Here is a 22,550-nt window from a genome sequence, read left to right as displayed (position 1 = left end):
CCGGTCTGGGAATCGAAACCGCGTTCTTACGACCGCGAGTACGCTGCCCTAACCACTGGGCCTTTGCGCCCCCACTGCTGTTGCAGTTGCTACTGCCGCTTTACGTGCTCCGGGTCAGCACTGATCAAGCTGACCCGTAAAGCGCTTTCAATAAGGAGAAAATAATAACAAAACAGACCCAGGGCACACAAAACTGCTCTCGGTGGTGTAGTGAATGCACATCATAAAAAGAAGACTGCTTAACTACAACAACAATAATAATAATAATAATCCTTTCTACAATAGGCACAAGGCCTGAAATTTTGGGGGAGGGGGCCAGTCGATTAGATCGACCCCACTACGCAACTGACACTTAATTTATCGAACCCGAAAGGATGAAAGCAAAGTCGACCATGGCGGAATTTGAACTCAGAACGTAAAGACAGACGAAATACCGCTAAGCATTTCGCCCGCGCCTGCTAACGACTCTACCAGCTCGCCGCCTTGATAATAATAATAATAATAATAATAATAATAATAATAATAATAACAACAACAATGATTGGAAGTGTTATCATGTACATTGTTTTGTCTTGGTATAAAAGATGGGCTACAGCAAATATTCTACTCAATACCACAGATTTGCTCGTCAGTTGTTTGACCTTAACCAGTTGAGCATGTCCCTTACTGGCTGACGATATGTGCATCTCTGATCACGAGCAGAAGTAGTGGGAGAGCATCATAGCCATGTGTTGAGAATAATTCTTTGGGGTTTAAATAATTCACCTCTGGAAACATGGGTGTTTCGTTCATCATCCTAAAGCAACCCTTATTCAGGGACCTTTTGAGCAAGATGGGCTTCTTGACATGAAGAAAATTCTAACTGGTCCCACCTGCAAGGTCATGTGCTGTTTATCTTGATATGAGATCACCATGTCGCGCACATATGGTTGTGATGCATGTGCCTGGTGTACCCTTATCAGATGGGAAGTCATGATGGGGATACTGGGCTTCGTATATTTGTACCCCAGAGTCACTTTGATGGCATGCATTGCTCTCTCACTCAATAATAATAATAATAATAATAATAATAATAATAATAACAATGATGATGGCTTCAAATTTTGGCACAACGCCAGCAGTTTGGAGGGAGTGGGTAAGTCAGTCACATTGGCCTTAGTGTTCAAATGATACCTAATTTCTAAACCCCGAAACGCTGAAATGCACAGTCGTCCTCGGCGGACATTGAACTTGGAACGTAAAGACAGACGAAATGCAGCTAAGCATTTTGCTTACTGTGCTAATAATAAGAACAATAATAGCAATATTATTATTATTGTTGTTGTTGTTGTTATTAATAGTAATTGTAGAAACTTCACAATTGTTTTATATGTAATAGTGTAATAGCGATAATAAACAAATAGTACGTGACCTAATAAAAGGAAAAAAATAGTAATGTCATTCACTGAAAAAAGTATCACACACATACATACACACACACACACATATACATATATGCATATATATGTACGTATATGTATATGTGCCTATATATTTATGTCGGTGACGTTTTAGCGAATGGAAACTTAGGCGTCGTAGCTTATGGAGTCTGGAAGAAATAATCTAAAACCGGGGAAATAACAAAGAGGAATGGCTAAAATAAGAACGCGTTTAATTCCAGTTCAAACATCGCAAGAGACAGGAAACTGAACGAAGAATTGTTAGTGTAAGCATATTTCTTCGAATAAGGGAAGAAAAAGAAGCCATGGTCGCCAAAAATAAAAGAAGAAAAGGAAACGAATAGAATAGGAGAATTGTTTCAAAACAAGAGACAAGTCTATGAACTCGTCGACATAGAAACTAGGAGGGGCTGCCGAAAAAATCTTGAATAAAATCATAATTAACTGATTCTGCTGTACTGAAACCTAGGGTTCAAGGACACAATGCGCCAATGGGAATCGAACTCATGATTTTACGAACATGAGTAGAATACCCTAACCACTAAGCCCCACTTTATGGTAAAGTAAATAACAAAAACAAAACAAAAATACAAATCAGATAAATAATCCTAAAGAACCCCTCCATTTATCCGAGCAGACATTTGTAAACGAATTAAGACCGAAGTGACGAGAAATCTTTATTCTGATTGGTTGATTTAATTTCAGTTTGATCTGGTTTTAAACACTGGGGTTTCCTTTATCGATAATCCGACAGATTATCAGGTCTGAAATACTCGATCTACCCGGAATATAGCGACTGAAAACAATAACAACAACAATAGTAGCAACAGCAGAAGACACAACGAATCCTACATTTAGTTTATGATGTGTTAATAGACGGGTGCTTCCACGATGTATTCTCGAACCGCCTCCAGAGTTCAATGAACTTTTCATTTTAATTAATAATTGATCTAATAAGTATCAACTTCAAATCTAACGTTAACACTTATATATCTCACCTCATAACTCTTTACTGTGTCAGAGAAGTGGGGGTGCGTGGGAGTGCGCATGCATTTCATCACCGAAGCTGCCAAGAAAATCATTAATTGGCTTCGGATAAAAGTGGACCAACAAGTGATTTGCTGAACCTGGATTGGACTGAATCAACTGGGTGAGGTAGGTCTGATATTGAAAGACCCGAAATCCCTTAAGACCCCTAAAACATCACTGATGATGCATCCCAAAACATCTCAGAAATGAATCGTGGAGCGACCAGAAAGAGTATCCTTTTCAGATCTAAAATTGGTTTCAAATTTCGGTACGAAGTCAACAAGTTCGGGGATCAACTGGTACTTATTTTATGGAACTCGGAAGGAAGGAAGACAAAGTCGACCTTGGTGGACTGCTTCAGTCATTAGACTGCGGCAAGGCTGGGGCACCGGTTAGATGAATAAGTTTTAGTCGAATGAATCAAGACCCAGGATATTTTTTAATGCCCGGTACTCAATCAATTGATCTCTTTTGGCGAACTGCTAAGTTACGGGGATGTAAACATACCAACACCAATCGTCAAGCGGTGGTGGTGGGGGACTAACACAGGCGCGCGCGCGTACACACACACACACATACACACACACACACACACACACGGAGAGGACGAGGTTCTTTCAGTTTCTGTCTGCTAAATCCACTCACAAGACTTTGGGCAGCCTGAGGCTATAGTAGAAGACACTTGCCCTCGTAGTGGGACTGAACCCGAGATCATGCGGTTAGGAAGTAAGCTTCTTTCCACACAGCTATACACACACACAAACACATACACACATGCTTTTTGTGAAAAGTGCACGTATTTTCCTTCTTTCTTGTGTGTGTGTGTGTACTGGTGTATCCAAGTGTGTGTGTACATACAACTAACCTATTACTCTGTCCATTTCCTTCCCTATTTCTTTTTCCTTTCCCCCCCTCTTTCCTCTTCCCTGTTTTTATCCCCTAATCAGTTAGTAGCGAATAACATTCTTCTTTACCGATTTCATTCTCTCCTCCAACTTTTTTTTTTGTTTGTTTGTTGCTCGACTGACTTTCGTTTTGAGTTCTCCATTAAGGTAGACTTCATTCAATTGAATAGCGTATTCCTTGATGGAAAAGTACACCAGGGGGTATGAGATATTCGGAATGTTACGTAAGAGGCATCTACTGTACGTTTGAAACACCTGTAGTACTCAACTTCCTCTCCCATTCCTTTTACTCTCTCTCTCACACACATACACATTTATGATGAAGGCGTGTGGCCGAGTAGTTAGGGCGTTGCACTCGCAATTGCAAGAACATGGTTTCGATTCTCGGATCGGGCGCTGCGTCGTGTTCTTGAACAAAAGATTTCGTTCCACGCCGCTCTGCGACCATTTCGACATCTGACGTGTGGCATACCGTGCACCTGTTCAGGCAAGCAATATCGATTTGATGGAGAGAGTGTGCGAATGTGCAGTCGCAAACATTTGATCGCTATAACCGAATCTTCTCTGCAGATCGTTTTGTGATTTCTTGCAGAACCCTCGTCTATCGTCTATGACAGGAAGGAGAGTTCATCATACATGATGGCTGCCCCCTCGTTATCGAGTATGGCCATTGCACGAAGCTTAACTGCTGTTGGTGCTGTGATCGAATGTGACTTTTATTTGCTTTTTAAGGCTACACCCAGCCATTCACAGAAATATCAACAATTATGAACAATGTTGTTATCGTGCAATGCCTGTGCAAGAATATTTTTTTTAAAGTGAGGAAAGGCTGTGCACTGAGTCAATCCCACTCACTAAGCAACAGCAGCCATAATCCGAAAAGAAGAACAAGTCAACATCATCGGTAACCACTGAGCCGCAGATTTGGGTCGGAGTTATCCTAGATACCTGAGTTACCTTGAGTCCTTCATTCCCAATGGTTTAACCGCGCGATCGGGTATTCAGTCCGATTATTTCTATGTCCCCGCGCCTGATACAGCCTAAAGCCTTAAGAAGAAAAAAAACAACACATTTATTGGATGGCCGTTGACTCTCAAAAGTTCCTCTGCCCTTTGACAGATTTTGTTTTTCATCCCGTATGGTGTCCAATAAACACCCTCCTCACCAAGCAAGTTTGGTGGGGTTGCTGGTTTAGTCGCCGACTGCCCGACCATGCAACGGGTTGTACTGGGTTACATGTTACAAGTAGCACTCGAAAGTGACCTGACGTACATACATACATACATACGTACATACATATATGCATACAAACATACGTACGTACATATATAAATACGTATATACATATATAATATTTAATGGCACTCCGTCGGTTACGATAACGAGTGTTCCAGTTGATCCGATCAACGGAACAGCCAGCTCGTGAAATTAACGTGCAAGTAGCTGAGCGCTCCACAGACACGTGTACCCTTAACGTAGTTCTCGGGGAGATTCAACGTGACACGGAGTATGACAAAGCTGGCCCTTTGAAATACAGGTACAAGAGAAACAGGAAGAGAGAGTAAGAGGAAGTTGTGGTGAAAGAGTACAGCAGGGTTCACCAGCAACCCTGACGGAGCATCGTGGAGCTTTAGGTGTTTTCGCTCAATAAACACTCACAACAACCGGTCTGGGAATCAGAACCGCGATCCTAAGACCGCGAGTCCGCTGCCCTAACCACTGGGCCATTGCGCCTCCACACATATATGATATACATGTATGTATATATATATATATATATATATATATATATATATATATATATATATATATTATATATATTATATTATATATATATATATATATATATATATATATTAAAAATAAATATAAGAGAGTGGTCACTATATTGCTCACTCTAGCACCATTAATCCAAACGGTTTCAACCACGAAAATACATGATTCCCATGAAAGCCAGTACGACTGTTAGCTCACACGGACAGGGCAAGTAAAAAAATACAAAAAAATACAGATTATTTTGGGACAATTGTTTCGCTATTAATGAATTAAATGTAATATTACTTACAAAAAAATCCATTTGTAGCTCGTCAGCCAAGACTATCTGGATGAAATCCAATCAATCACACGCCAGATTTTACCATAACGATAGATACGCGTGTGGTTCAATTGATTACATCCGACGTTATAATTCAAATGCCCCAACCAACAGCGCGCCAAACTTTCACGGAAAACAAATACAGCATTTAGAAATAAATGCAGCATAATTATAATTAATTAATAAGGTGAGAGAATTATTACTAATTTAATAGTATATTTATTCAACACCAAGTGGCCTAGTGCTACGAGAAACCTGGATTATTATAATATTTTATAACATATTATAATATTTTTACAAAATAAATATAAGAGAGTGGTCACTATATTGCTCACTCAGGCACCAGTTAATCCAAACGGTTTCAACCACGAAAATACATGATTCCCATGAAAGCCAGTACGACTGTTAGCTCACACGGACAGGGCAAGTAAAAAATAACAAAAATACAGATTATTTTGGGACAATTGTTTCGCTATTAATGAATTAAATGTAATATTACTTACAAAAAAATCCATTTGTAGCTCGTCAGCCAAGACTATCTGGATGAAATCCACTCAATCACACGCCAGATTTTACCATAACGATAAATACGCGTGTGGTTCAATTGATTACATCCGACGTTATAATTCAAATGCCCCAACCAACAGCGCGCCAAACTCTTTCACGGAAAACAAATACAGCATTAGAAATAAATGAGCATAATTATAATTAATTAATAAGGGTGAGAGATTAGATACTAATTTAATAGTATATTTATTCAACACCAAGTGGCCTAGTGCTACGGAAACCTGGATATTATAATATTTTTAAAACATATTATAATATTTTTACAAAATAAATATAAGAGAGTGGTCACTATATTGCTCACTCTAGCACCAGTAATCCAAACGGTTTCAACCACGAAAATACATGATTCCCATGAAAGCCAGTACGACTGTTAGCTCACACGGACAGGGCAAGTAAAAAATAACAAAATACAGATTATTTTGGGACAATTGTTTCGCTATTAATGAATTAATGTAATATTACTTACAAAAAAATCCATTTGTAGCTCGTCAGCCACGACTATCTGGATGAAATCCACTCAATCACACGCAGATTTACCATAACGATAAATACGCGTGTGGTTCAATTGATTACAATAATCCAGGTTTCTCGTAGCACTAGGCCACTTGGTGTTGAATAAATATACTATTAAAATTAGAGTATCTAATTCTCTCACCCTTATTAATTAATTATAATTATGCTGCATTTATTTCTAAATGCTGTATTTGTTTTCGTGAAAGTTTGAAAGTTTGGCGCGCTGTGGGTTGGGGCATTTGAATTATAACGTCGGATGTAATCAATTGAACCACACGCGTATTTATCGTTATGGTAAAATCTGGCGTTGTGATTGAGTGGATTTCATCCAGATAGTCTTGGCTGACGAGCTACAAATGGTTTTTGTAGTAATATTACATTTAATTCTAATAGCGAAACAATTGTCCCAAAATAATCTGTATTTTTGTATTTTTTAACTTGCCCTGTCCGTGTGAGCTAACAGTCGTACTGGCTTTCATGGGAATCATGTATTTTGTGGTTGAAAACGTTTGGATTAATGGTGCTAGAGTGAGCAATATAGTGACCACTCTCTTATATTTATTTGTAAAAATATTATAATATGTTATAAAATATTATAATAATCCAGGTTTCTCGTAGCACTAGGCCACTTGGGGTTGAATAAATATACTATTAAATTAGTATCTAATTCTCTCACCCTTATTAATTAATTATATATATATATTATATATATATATATTATATGAGTGTTTGTCTGTGAGTGTGCGCATATATGTGTGTATGTGTGTGTTGTATGTATGATGGGAGAGGACGTGTACAGAAATTAACGGAAAGGAGAAAAAAAATATATGAAACATGCATGGCTAAATCTGCTTCATCAGCCGACTTCTATCCAGAGTCAGTATGATTTCGGCGCTTGGAAAATCTCTGTTATCGCACATCTGAAAAGCAATCGGGTTAAAACATAGAACAAAGACAAATCTTGCGACAGAAAAGACATCGAACGAAGACCTAAAGCTCACGCGAAAAATAAGAACAAACAGATATAGATTATAAAGAAAAGAAACGTCTTTTGATTTGAGACACAGACAATAACGCATGCACATCCATATTCATGTAGATATTCTTCAATATTTATATTCTTTTACTGCTATCCGTCATTGGATTGTAGACACGGGGAGGCACCGCCCCCTGTGGTTTAGTCGTCGACCATGTTAAACGCAGCTTTTGCTTTAAAGCATGGTGACTTTTTATATCGGTTCTCAATTTGTCGAATCTCAGGTCAAACAAATGTCAATACACACACACACACACACTGAGGCCTGCGCGTATGAAAATGTGTGTACTTATATAAACATGTGTGTGTGTGACACAGGCTTCCGTACATTTTTCGTCTACAAAATTGCACTCACTACGCATTGGTCAATCCGAACGTATAAAAGTATACATTTGCTAAATAGACAGACAGACAGACAGACAAATAGGCAGACAGGTACAAAGATAAATAGATAGGTAAATTGAGATAAATATACAGATAGACAGGTAGGCAGATAGATAGATAGCTATGTAGAAAGATATGCAAATAGCAATATATACATACATACACACACAGGTAGATAGATAGATAAATAGATAGACAAATAAATAGATAGATCGATAAATAGATCGATCGATAGATGGATAGACTTATAGACAGATAAATAGATAGTTAGATAGATATATATATATATACATATATATAGACTGTTAGGTAGGTGGATAAATAGATAGATAGACAGATGGATAGACATATTGATAGATGGATTGATAGATAGACATATTGATAGATGGATTGATAGATAGACATATTGATAGATGGATTGATAGATAGATAGGTAGATAGAGATAGATAGATAGATAGATAGATAGATAGATAGATAGATAGATAGATAGATAGATAGATAGATAGATAGATAGATAGATAGATCAGAGAGACAGACGTGTAAGAAGGTAGAAATAGTAAAGAAACGCAGACAACATTTCGGTGGAAGAACGAAGGAAGAAAAAACGATGGCAACGTCTGAAGAATTAATAGAGTAAGTACGACGTCGATAGAATTTGGTAAAAGCAGCAATCAATAGAGACGACTTCGTGAAACGTAGTAGCAGCTAACGAACACGATTGGTTGAATAACGGATTTGGCGTTCGTTTATTCCGGCACTGAAGGAAAACGGAGTGATAACACACAGACCCAGACACACACGCACATACACTGCGAATAAAAACTGACACACTTACGTACATACTCATCTATCTATCTATCTATCTATTTGTTGGAGTCTGCATCCAAGTAAATCCAACAGGAGTGAGAAACGGGATTGTAGTCCTATCGAGATCTCAAATATCCATTATACGTGTATATATAGTACTTATATACACAGAATATAATACAATACAATATAGTACATACATACATACATACATACATAGATATAGTATTTATCCGTTTAGATAAAAAAAAAGGAGTGCTCAATAACATGGTAGAGCTTAATGGAATTTTATTTTGGTGGAGTCACTCTCTTGCTACTCTGAGTTTCACCTGGAGGGTTGGAAGAGTTTTAGGCGGGTTGTGAGTCCTGTGTCCATACAGGTGAAGATTAGAACAGCAAGAGCCTGACTCAATCAAAAGTGTATATATATATATATATATATATATATAAAATATATATATGTATGTGTGTGTGTGTGTGTTGGTGGGTGGGTTTAAGGGTGTGTGTGTGTATAAATATATATATATATATTGGTACACACACTCACATACATACATATATAGGTTTTATATATACACATTATGTATATAAGTACATATATCTGGATATGCACCTGTGCACACTCACTCATATATATATATACACATTTATATACATACACACATATATGTATACATATATACACACATATATATATATGTATATACATTTATATACATACATACATATATGTATACATATATACACACATATATATATATGTATATACATTTATATACATACATACATATATGTATACATATATACACACATATATATATATGTATATACATTTATATACATACATACATATATGTATATACATTTATATACATACATACATATATGTATATACATTTATATACATACATACATATATGTATATACATTTATATACATACATATATGTATATACATTTATATACACACATACATATATGTATACATATATACACACATATATATACATTTATATACATACATACATATATGTATATACATTTATATACATACATATATATACATTTATATACATACATATACATATATATGTATGTATGTATGTATGTATGTATGCATCTATCTATCTACATAAACATTTATAAATATGTATATATACGTAGGCATAAATGATGATGTGTATCTGTGTGTTTGTTAGTGAATAGTGTGTGTGTGTGTGTCAGTGTGTGTGTGTGTCGGTGTGTGTGCATGCGTACACAGCAGACCACGCACCGATTTCCTATCCACCTGAAGTTGATGTTATCTTCCATGCTGCAACACAAGTGTTAACGAAAACAAGGTAAACAAACTCGAGCTACCCGGGTCGATCAAACCAACTCCACGCTATCGCTCACCTTCCAGTCTCTGGTGTTCTGCTTCTCTCAGAAGCATGCCTTATCACTACAATCTACGCTAGCAATAATAATGGTTATTATTGCTCTCGTTACGGAGCTGGGAGATTGTGCGAACGTTTAATATTAGAACTAGTAGAGTCGCTAGAGTCTCCGACAAACTGCTTTGTGGTAATTTCTCCCCAATCGTTACGTTTTGAGTTCGAATTCCACCGTGGTCATCTTTGCTTTTTATTCCTTCTGCGTCGATAAAATAAAAAAAGCACTAGCCAAATAATGGGGTCGGTGCCAACATTTGAGTCCCTTATTAACAAGTCGAACAAAAGGTTTAACAGCATTTCCTCCAACTCTTAACGCTCTGAGTTCAAATCCTGCTGAGGTCGACTTCACTTTTTATTCCTTCTTTCCTTCAAAATTGCTGGCTTTGTGCAAAGATCTGAATCTATTATCAGCAAGTCGGACGAAATGCTTAGCAGAGTTTCTTTTGACATTTTACATTCTGAGTTCAAATTCCGCCGAGGTCGACTTTGCTTTTTATTCTTTCTGGGTCGATAAGATAAAGTATCGTCCAAGTACTAGGATCAATGATACTGATTGACATTCTTTCCCTCAAAATTGTTGATCTTGTGCGAAAATTTGAATCCATTATAGGCGCAGGCGAGGCTGTGTGGTAAGAACCTTGCTTACCAACCCGTGATTCCGGGTTCAGTCCCACTGCGTAGCACCTTGGGCAAGTGTCTTCTACTATAGCCTCGGGCCGACCAAGGCCTTGTGAGTAGATTTGGTAGATGGAAACTGAAAGAAGTCTTTCGTATATATATGTGTGTGTGTGTGTGTGTGTGTGTGTGTGTGTGTGGTGTGCCTGTCTTTGTCCCCCACCATCGCTTGGCCACAGATGCTGGTATGTTGACGTCCCCGTAACTCAGCGGTTCGGCAAAAGAGACCGATAGAATACGTACTAGGCTTACAAAGAATACGTCCTGTGGTCGATTTGTTCGACTAAAGGCGGAGACTGACACAAATAAAAGAGTAAGTCGGACAAAATGCTTAGCAGCATTTCTTCCGAATCGTTACGTTCTGAGTTCGAATTCTGCCGAAGTGAACTTTGCCTTTCATCATTTGGGGACCGATAAAATAAATACTCGTCAAGTACTGGAGTCGATATTAATCGATTTTCTCCCTGCTCGCAGAGGCTAAATTTCAAAGAATTATTGATATTATTGTTGATAACACCCTAGCACACAACTGGTGCTAATTTATCGATCTCGAAAATCCGGAAAGCAAAGTCGGCTTCGGAAGAATTTGAACTCAGAACGTTAAAAAGCTGGAAGAAATACCGTTAAACGTTTTCCCGAACCTGAACCCCCCCCCCCCAACAACAACAACGAACCCACACAAACACACGCACACGTTATCATACGATCATCGTATGCAGAACAGAATGGATTTTGGGTCTAAGAACGAACTGCTCCGAAGAATCGCTGCCGAGGCAAAAACCATTGATTAGTCTGGCACAATTTTGCTATTCATAGAATCTACAGTTGGCAGCTGTGGGTCTGCGACTCGATTTATCTGAGATATTTGCCTGGAATTGGTTTGCGAGGACTGTACTGAATCTACGACATATTTCGTTTTGTTTGCTTTGTGTGTGTGTGTGTGGGTGTGTGTGTGTGTGTGTGTATACATATCCTCATACATACATACACATACATACACACACACACACATATATATATATATAATCTATATATATATATATCACCGTGACCGACCAGGCTATCAGATGTTGTTACACATCGCTGGTCACAAGGCGCTTCGCATTGTTTTAGCCATCAAAGGACGCCACCCCGCTGGCTAAGCGAGCAGGCCCAACAGAAGAAAGAGTGAGAGAAAGTTGTGGCGAAAGAGTACAACAGGGACCGCCACCACCCCCTGCCGGAGCCTCGCTTGGCTTTAAGTGTTTTCGCTCAATAAACACTCGGTCTGGGAATCGAAACCGCGATCCTGCAGTAGCGAGTACGCTGCCCTAACCACTGGGCCATTGCGCTTCCACACACACACACACACACACACACACACACACACACACAATTCTTAAACAAGAATGTTCTTCACAGTTACTTCGAAGTTTCGGCCAGCTAAAACGTCGTCGGACTGTCGACAGTGGCCGATGACTTTGCTGGACTATGGCTTAGCTGGCTCACCAGAATAATATAAAATTCTTTTTATTCGAGGCGCAGGTGTAGCTGTGTGGTAAGAAGCTTGCTTCCTAATCATATGGGTCCGGGTTCAGTTCCACTGCGTGGCATCTTGGGCAAGTGTCTTAAACTATAGCCTCGGGCCGACCAAAGACTTGACAGTGGATTTGGTAGATGGAAACTGGAAGAAGCCCGTCGTATCTATCTACATTTGTGTGTGTGTTTGTCCCACTGCCATCGCTTGACAACCAATGCTGGTGTGTTTATATCCCCGTAACTTAGCAGTTCGGTAAAAGTGACCGATGGAGTAAGTGCTAGGCTTACAAAGAATAAGTCCAGAGGTCGATTTATTCGACTAAAGGTGGTACTCCAGCATGGCCGCGGTCAAATTACTGAAACAAGTAAAAAGAATAAAAAAAAAAGAAAAAAGAATAACTGAACATTAAAACATACATAGATGCGTGTGTGTGTGTGTGTGTGTGCGTATCTTTTACTTATTTCAGACATGGTACTGCGGCCATGTTGGAGCACCGTCTTGAAGAGTTTTAGCCGAACAAATCTATCCCATTACTTTTTTTAAAGCCTCAAAGCCCGGTACTTATTCTACAGGTCTCTCTTACGGGGACGTAAACAAACCAACACCAGTTGTCACTATATATATGTATATATGTACATACATATATCATCATTTCGGGTCGATAATTTAAGTACCATCCCCCAAATTAACCCCATCCCCCAAATTTCAGGCTTTGTGCCTATAGTAGAAAGGAAGCTAAAAAGTGATGCATATGCACTTATCTCTGAGTGTGCAGCACCTTATAACCGAAACAGCTGTAAGCTGCTGATGAATGAGGGCTTCAACAAGGATGCAAAACCCTTTCATGCTACACAATTAATGCAAACTACATTGTTCGTTACATCACACTAAGTGTTTGATAGTATTTACACACACACATATAATTTACATACACATAATATATATATAAATATATATATATATATATATAAATTATAAAATCAAAATAGGCAACAAGAATATCTCCGGTATGCTGGGGCACCGCCTTGAAGAATTTTTAGTCGAATGTATCGACCCCAATACCGGAGATATTCTTGTTGCTTATTTTGATTATAATCATCCCATTTGGTTGATATGGATAACACCATACCAAATTCTGGTGCATCTAACTTAAGTACCATATTCATTTGAATCTAAATCTTGCTGAACTTATATATATATATATATATATACACAGATATACATACATGTATGTACATGCATGCGTATGCACATAACGTGCTGGTTTCTAACAAGGCATCCTCAAACTGAATAAAGGTCTTCATACTTCGGGAAACAGTTTTACACACACACACACACACACACCTCTCTTTCTCTCTCTATATATATATATATATATATATGCATTCCTATATAATTAGCTTTACAGTTTTACAAATCCGTTTGGATCATCTTAATGATCTTCTCAAATAAGATCAAGACGATCGAAACAGATTTATAAAACTGTAAACTAGTTATTAATGAGTGTGTGTATGTGCGTGTGTGAAGTGGTTAGAGTGTTGTATTCACAGTCATAGAGGTCGCGGTTTCAACTCCTAGCCCCAGTGATTGGCTGGAACACTACTTAAACCACTTTATTTCACATTGCTTTGATGCGCTCTGTTGCAAACGAATACCACACTAGTACCATACGAGTACTGCAGCAGCTTTCTCCCCCTCCATCAGTTGTCACATCCTGCATGCTCCAGTGCACCGAGGGACCAATGGATGGCTATATCTACTCGCTGTGATAGAGACACCTAAATCAAATTTGCGAAAGCAAGGTACATGCGGCCAAGTAATACTCGCTTGCAAGTGACGGGTATGTTGATATATGCATATACATACACGCACGTACATACGTAGTACATATATATATATATATATATATATATATATATATATAGGCGCATGAGTGGCTGCGTGGTAAGTAGCTTGCTTACCGACCACATGGTTCCGGTTTCAGTCCCACTGCGTCATACATTGGGCAAGTGTCTGCTACTATAGCCTGGGGCTGACCAACGCCTTGTGAGTGGATTTGGTAGACGGAAACTGAAAGAATCCCGTCGTATATATAGATATATATATATATATATATATATGTTTGTGTGTCTGTGTTTGTCCCCCCAACATCGCTTGACAACCGGTGCTGATGTGTTTACAACCCCGTAACTGACCGGTTCGGCAAAAGAGACCGATAGAATAAGTACTAGGCTTACAAACAATAAGTTCTAGGGTCGATTTGCTCGACTAAAGGATTAATGTAGGCACGTAAGTATTGTGTTTATTATTAAATATAATAATATAAATTATTTACATGTTTTTAAGTTATGAAACAATTTGTCGTGATATTAGAATTTTCTTATTGTTAAATATAATTCCATCAAAGTATTTCTCTGCCATTACGACTTTATCTATCTATCTATCTATCAATATTATATATATATATATATATATATATTATATATATATAATATTATACACACACTCACATGTATACACACATGTATATACACATATATGTATACACATACACACACACACACATAACACATACACATAAGTTTTATAGTGGGGGGAATAGGGAATCTCGAAGCACATGTAAAACTATGAATAACAGCATTATTGCAAAAGTTGATAAAATTCTTATGAGACAGACATATATTTATGTGTGTGTTTAAGTGTGTGCGTGTGTGCGTGCGTGTGTGTGTTGGCGTATGTATAACATATGAAGAAAGAGAACTGACGTACGCAATGACATTACTGAACTACAGACGCCATCATCGCCAGTCGAACGGAGCTGCTGGAAGCGTTCAGCTCTCGCAGAAACATTTTGTATCTAAATACGAAGCTACTTGAGTATAACAATATACTCTAGAGTTCGGCGGATGTTCCCAGCCTGGTTCTTCCTATTTCCAGACAACTTTTGATAGAAAGATATTGTCAGCGGTTTCCGAAACCTCGATCATCTCCTGATACTGAGATGATTATAGGATTATAGGATGGGAATGTTCCACAGTTTGAGATCTTTGTATGTGTTTGGTGCAGCACATTTTGACACACATACTTATGCATGCGTGTGTGTGTATACGAATACACACACACAAACATATATATATATATATATATACACACATGTATATATGCACACACACACGCACATATATAAATTAATATATATATATATATAGAGAGAGAGAGAGAGTGAGAGAGAGAGAGAGACATATATATGTATATAAATATATAAACATATATATATGAATATATATATATACATGTGTGTGTGTGCGTGTGTGTATGTGTATATGTATATGCATATAACCAATGTATATGTGTGTGTGTGTTTTACACACACACAGTGATACACATATGTCTGCTCTCAAACACATCCGTATACATATACATACGTACATGCATGGATATAAATACATGCATACATACATACATACATACATACATACATAACAAAACAGCTGAGATTTACGCTAACTACCTACATAATATATACGTATATGTGTGTGTGTGTGTGTGTGTGTGTGTGTGTGTGTGTACATACACACGTACTGCATTCACAGACGCACACACATCTAAGTGTTGTGTTGTCGAAAGTGTTGGTTGGAAGGCAGTTTTGCATGACAAATACGTGGCCTGTAGCAAACAAGCTGATGTAGACGAGAAGCACACCCGTCAGTGGCTACGAAGCTCAGGGCTAAAGGCAGAGAGCGAAGGTTTTATCTTGGCTGCCCTATGTATCGTTTCTCTGCCCTATGTGTCGGGAAGATACTCGGCAAGAAATGGAAACGGAATTGAAAGAATGAAAATGATAATAATAATAATAATAATAATAATAATAATAATAATGATAATTTCATTCATTTACCACAAGGGCGACGGATGAGGGGGACAATACAAATACGGATATAAAGTGTGAGGGTTTACATATAATGAAATGATAAAAAACGAAAGAAAGTAAATATACACAAAAGCTTACTGGTATGAAGTTTACTAGTATGAGAACCCCAAACACGAAGAAAAGTTTCTTCGCTTGATTAACCTGGTGTTAGAATATCACAGAAGCGTAGTTAGAAGGAGGCGGTCTGGTTTTAAGGGTGTGACACGTTTGGACTCCCTGTATAGGTTTGGGAGAGCAGGAAGCACGGCTCATTCGAAAGATACTTTGGCGGCACTGATTCTAGCTATGTCACTAAAATGTCAACTTTCTGGAATGTCACCTTGGAAATAACGTGATTCGTTGACGCCTGAGAATATCATTCGACTGTATTTCAATAAATTCCACCCGACATTCGGGAATGATATCTTCTGAAAGATGAGGGAGATAGACTGCTAATCCGTCGGGTTGTACGAATAATCCATGGATTGTAAACCAGCAAAAATAAAGTTTTCTTTGATCGGAAACGGTGGAAACAGTTCTCAAAATTCTAACTTTATACATTTTCTAAAGAAAACCAATTTCTCGAATTTCCACGTAATTTTCAAAGATTGAAGGTTCTTATTGTGAGTGACCGCTTGTGACTTGTGAAGAGTGCATCAAACAAACGAAACATATTCTCGTTAACATGTCTGCTGTCATTTAAAGTCGACACGTCTGCTACCATTTTGTCTTTCCATTGAGTCCCCAAATTCATCTTGTTTAGATGATCTCTGATGGCCACCATAAATGCTAAATGTGCCATCCATTCTTGTCGCTCAGTTTAACGAGAAGACTCAAAATTTTAACGATATTTTAACGATAAAAATACACGAATTGATTGAAGGAGGTGGAAAAATTAACGCAAAGCAGATTGTTTGATTTTTTTTATTTGGAATTGGTACGATAACTTAACCATATTTCGCGTCGAAGATTACGGAATTTTCAGTGGTTCAGTGCGAGTGCACGAACGTGGTTCATAACATCGATATCTTTCATTACATCCTCAAAATCTATCGGAATGAAGAGCTGCCAAGTTTTGTGGATCAATAACACAGCGATAATCGACAGCATTATCACGTATTTCATGATGATTCTTCCACCACAACCACGTGTTTCCCCACCGTCGCCATTGATCCAACAGTAGTAAATGGAGAATCTACGTTGAGCAGGGATGTTGAACATTTAAATGGTTTCCATGATACATTTCAGAATATCTTCCTCTTCACTTCTCCACCCCATCAGAGACACAAATACAGTAAAATCTCTGTAAATCACCACACAATGACACGTATATCTGTCTTTACTGTCATCAATTGCGACAGCCATTGCACCAGTATTCATTGTAGCTCATGCATCGGTGAATTGGCAGAGCCGTTAGAGAGTCGGACAGAATACTTCGCGGTTCAGACTCTGAGGGCTGTTCAAATCCTGCTCTTCAAATATGTTCCAATCCCGCCGGGATCAACACTGCTTCTCGTGCTTTCGGAATCGATAAAAACCTACCAATCCAAGCTGATGAATTAATGGAACTGTAAGAAAGTCGGACCGGATATTTTACAGTGTTTCGACTCTTTGCGTTCTACGTTCAAATCCCGCCGCAGTCAGCTTTGTCTCTCATCCTTTCGAGGTCGATAAAAACGTTGCAATCCAGGCTGATGAATTAGCGAAACTGTAAGTCGGACCGGATACTTTGCAGTGTTTGTTTCGGCACTTTGCGTTCTGAGTTCAAATCCCGCTATGGTCAAGTGGGGTTTGCTTCTCATCCTTTCGGAACCGAAGAAGAAGTATCACTTCAAGGTGATGGATGAGCAGGATTGTAAGAAAGTCAGATCGGATACCCTACGGTATTTCTTATGGCTCTTTGCGTTTTGAGTTCAAATCCCGCCCTGGCCTACCTGGGTGGCAGACTTAATCAATCGTCCAGTTTAAGAACACCACCTAGTTCTTGGGTGTCTTTAGTGGAGTCCATTCTGTTCCAAGCGTTTGGGCCAATTTTCCTGTTTAAAGAGACCTTCCACCCTACCCCACACCAATTTCGGTGGCTCTGCAACTGGTCATGGGAATTGCCTTCCTTCCTGACTCAGTATAACAAGAAAACCCACTACTTTTTAACGATGTTTTTTCCCGTCCAGATAAAAAAAAACAACAACGTGTAATGTATGGATTCAAATTTGCGCACAGGGCCGGCAGTTTTGAAGGAAATAATGTTAGTCAAAGTCATCAACCATATTACTTGTATGGTGCTTTATTTTATCGACCCAGAAGGAATAAAAAGCAAAATGGACATCAGTGGAATTTGAACTCAGAAAAAGGAAAGGTATCGCCATTAAAGATGTTGACGCAGACTCATTATGGCTGACGCGGTAAAATTCGAAAGAAGTACGTGAGCTTTCCTGCCAAACCGTTTGGTCGAAGATTTTTAGAAAGGTGGCTTAGAGTTATAAAAGCTGGTGAATTCAACCTCAGATCAGATTGCTACTTATCCATCCTAGGGGAACCAATGTCACTTATCTCAGCGATTGGATTATCTCTCCCTCTTTCACTTGTCTTACGCCTCATATTTATATCGTTTTATGTTTATATCATGTTATATACGTTATCAAAGAAGCTTGAGAGGCGGTTGGATGGAACATACACTCGCCTCCCTATGAGAGCTCAAAATCTCTCGTGGAAACGGCATCCAACTTAAGTACAATTATATGGGAAACTGCCACCTGTATAATCTCTTGTGAAAGGTAGGAGAGTCCAGTTTGCTGGACATTGTTGTAGAGCTGAAAACGAGGTAATTTCTACTCTTCTCCTCTGGAAGCCATCTGCTCGCTATACCAGAGGACGCACACTCTCCTACCTCGATTTAATCTAGCAGATGGCAGCTAGACATGGTAGAAATAGCAGCCAAATCTCCCTCAAATCACACCTTACTGTCTTATCTTTCTGCTACTTGGATATAGGTCTTATATTCTTCGTAAAAAACTTTCCTGTCACACACTCACGCACACGCACGCACGCACCCTCACACACACACACACACGCGCACACACACACTCACACACACGCACGTTAGCTTACAATTTTATTTATATATTTGCGTGTCTATGTGTGGAAAGAGGAAGTGGGAGGCAGAGTGAAAGAATCACTCACTACAGTAAGTCAATTACTTTCATTTTATTCGTTGCCCACTGTGTGTGTGCGTTTGCGTGTGGTGTAAACCAGACTAAGAAAAGCATTTGACACACACACCAGAATGTGAGTTTTCTGTAAATTTTGCTTAATTGGAGTTTAAATTTTAAAAACTGGACCTGGCATGACGCGATGCATTGTACTCTCAAAAATGCTAGGTAAATTGTAATTGAAGAAATCCTATATTGTAGATTTGTATAACTCCCAAAGGGAGGCAGATAAAATCTGCCTTTTATAATAAGAGATATATGACAAATAACATATATGTTGCGATAAATGCAATATAAAAAAAACTTGCAACACACACACACACACACATACACGCGCGTGTGTATGTACAAAAATTAACTTGTAATACATGTAAAGTTATACGAAGTCTGATCAATAAGTATCCGGACTGTTGCCATAGTAACAAAGCTAAACCACGTAGAGTAAAGCCGCTTGGCACAGACTGACTTTGAATTCTGCTGTGCATTGGCATCAAGTGTTATCGTTCTAGCTCACTTCCGCTGTTTACAGCAGTGCTTGGAAGGGAGGTGTGTAGCGTGTGATATTCGCATTGACCATGACGGAGAAAGTTGTTATGACGATATCTGTCCAGACAGAGGCCTACGCAAAGTTGCAGAAAGTGTATGGAGTGGAGTATATGAGCCGCACACAAGTGTACGAGCGGTTCAGACGTTTCAAAGATGGCCGAAAAAATGTCGATATTGACGAACGTTCTGGGAGAACCGCAATCAGCAGAACTGAGAAGACATCACAGATGAGCATACGCGATTGGAAATCGTCGAATCACTATTCATGAGTTATCAGAGGATGTGAAGTGTAGTTGCGGTTCAGTTCAGTCCATTATCACTGAAGATTTGGGTATGAGACGCGTGTCTAGCACTTTTGTGCCAAAACTGCTTTCAGCTGACCAAAAAGACCCTTGGGTTTCAGTTGCAGAAGATCTCATTGATTGTGTCGAGAACGATGAAAAAGTTTGGAAAACTCTGCGTAGGCCTCTGAGCAGGTATCGCCATCTCTTGGCATAATTTGATGCAGATTCTCTGCTCAACTTTCTCTGTCAATGTGACGATCACACGTGTGATTTGAAAGGAATGTAGCTTCTCTTTCTATCATGCCGAATGACTTCTCAGAGAGTCTATTTCTCACTTGTAAATCTTCTTCGGTATTATTAAGGCGGTATTTCGTCTGCGCTACATCCTGAGTTCAAATTCCGCCTAGGTCAACTTCGCCTTTCATTCTTTCGGAGGTCAATAAAATTAGTACCAGTTGCGTATTGGGGTTGATGTAATCGACTTTTTCCCTCCCCCCAAATTTCAGGCCTAGTGCCTCTAGTAGAAAGAATTATTATTATTATTATTGAGTGAGAGAGCAGTGCATGCCATCAAAGTGACACTGGGGTAAAATATATGAAGCCCAATATACCCATCATGACTACCCGTCTGATAAGGGTACACAAGGCACATGCACCACAACCATATGTGCGCGACATGGTGATCTCATATCAAGATAAATAGCACATGACCTTGCAAATGGGGCCCAGTTAGAATTTTCTTCTGGTCGAGTAACCCGTCCTACTCAAAAGGTCCCTGAATAAGGGTTGTTTAAGGATGTTGAACGAAACACCCATATTTCCAAAGGTGAATTATCCAAACCTCTAAGAATCCCTCTCAACACATGGCTATGATACTCCCCCACTACTTCTGCTCGTGATCAGAGATGCACATATCATCAGCCACTGAGGGGTCATGCTTAACTGGTTAAGGTCAAATAACTGACAAGCAAATCTGTGGTATTGAGCAGAATATTTGCTGTAGCACATCTTTTATACCAAAACAACACAATGTACATGATAACACTTCCAATCAATTAAGATCAGAAGCCATGAGAGCCACTGCCTGGTACTGCATTAGGGCAATTATTATTATTATTATTAATAGCAGCTGCAGCAGCAGTAAATATAAATCAGTTTGCTGTAGTGTATTCAAGGCCAACAGTTGAAAGGAAGCTGTTACATACTAATATCCTAGAAGCGTCCTTTTGGATGTGATGTGTCAGCAAGGATATTTGACAAGAACGGACTTGCGTGTTTAATTTCGAACTTGTGCGGAGCTCTGCACTCGAGTTAAAGGATATGACGAAAATATTACGAGTAACGAAAATCTGCCGATTGTACAAATATTTAGTGAGTAAAAACTGAAGTTTAGTTGTCACTGGCAACCGTGTACGACCCGGTGGCATGTTCTGTGCTTTCAGCAGTTGTTTTAAGCGACTACGTCATCGCGAACATTCTTACTTTTGACTCAGTAGAACATGGAGGATGTGATGGCTGGAGGGAGGGCGAAGGGGGAGGGAGAGGGGAAAGATAGATACAGAGCTAAGCAGGTAGATAGATAGATTGAGAGAGAGAGAAGATGGAAGAGATAGACAGAGGGAGAGGAAGATGAGGAAGAGTGATTGACAGAGAGAGAAACAGAGAGTGGGAGAGAGAGAGAGAAGAGAGAGAGAGAGAGAGAAAGAGAGAGAGAGAAAGAGAGAGAGAGAAAGAGAGAGAGAAGAGAGAGAGAGAAAGAGAGAGAGAAAGAGAGAGAGACAGTGTTGAAGCGGGAGAGAGTGAGAGGGAGAGGAAAAGAGACCTAGAAGTAGAGGGAAAGAGAGCCAGAGAGGGGGAGAAAGAGAAAGAAAAAATATGCATAGATAGACAGAGAGAGAGAGAGAGAGAGAGAGAGAGAGAGAGAGAGAAAAGAAGACAGGCTGATGATCACAGATAGAGAGGGAGAGTCAGAGAGGGTAAAAGACAGTGAGAGGAAAGAAAGAGAGAGAGGAGGAGGAAGAGAGAAAGGGAAAAAGAGAGCGAGACAAAGTTGTAGTTGGAGAGATAGATAGATAGATAGATAGATAGATAGATAGATAGATAGATAGATAGATAACTTTCTTTTATTAGCCACACAGGGCTGAATACAGAGGGGACAAATACAAATGCAGAGCTTTTCTTTTCGAGGGTGGAAAAAAA

Source organism: Octopus sinensis, linkage group LG26, assembly GCF_006345805.1.
Source record: "Octopus sinensis linkage group LG26, ASM634580v1, whole genome shotgun sequence".
NCBI lineage: Eukaryota > Metazoa > Mollusca > Cephalopoda > Octopoda > Octopodidae > Octopus > Octopus sinensis.
Note: the sequence above shows the minus strand (reverse complement) of the source record.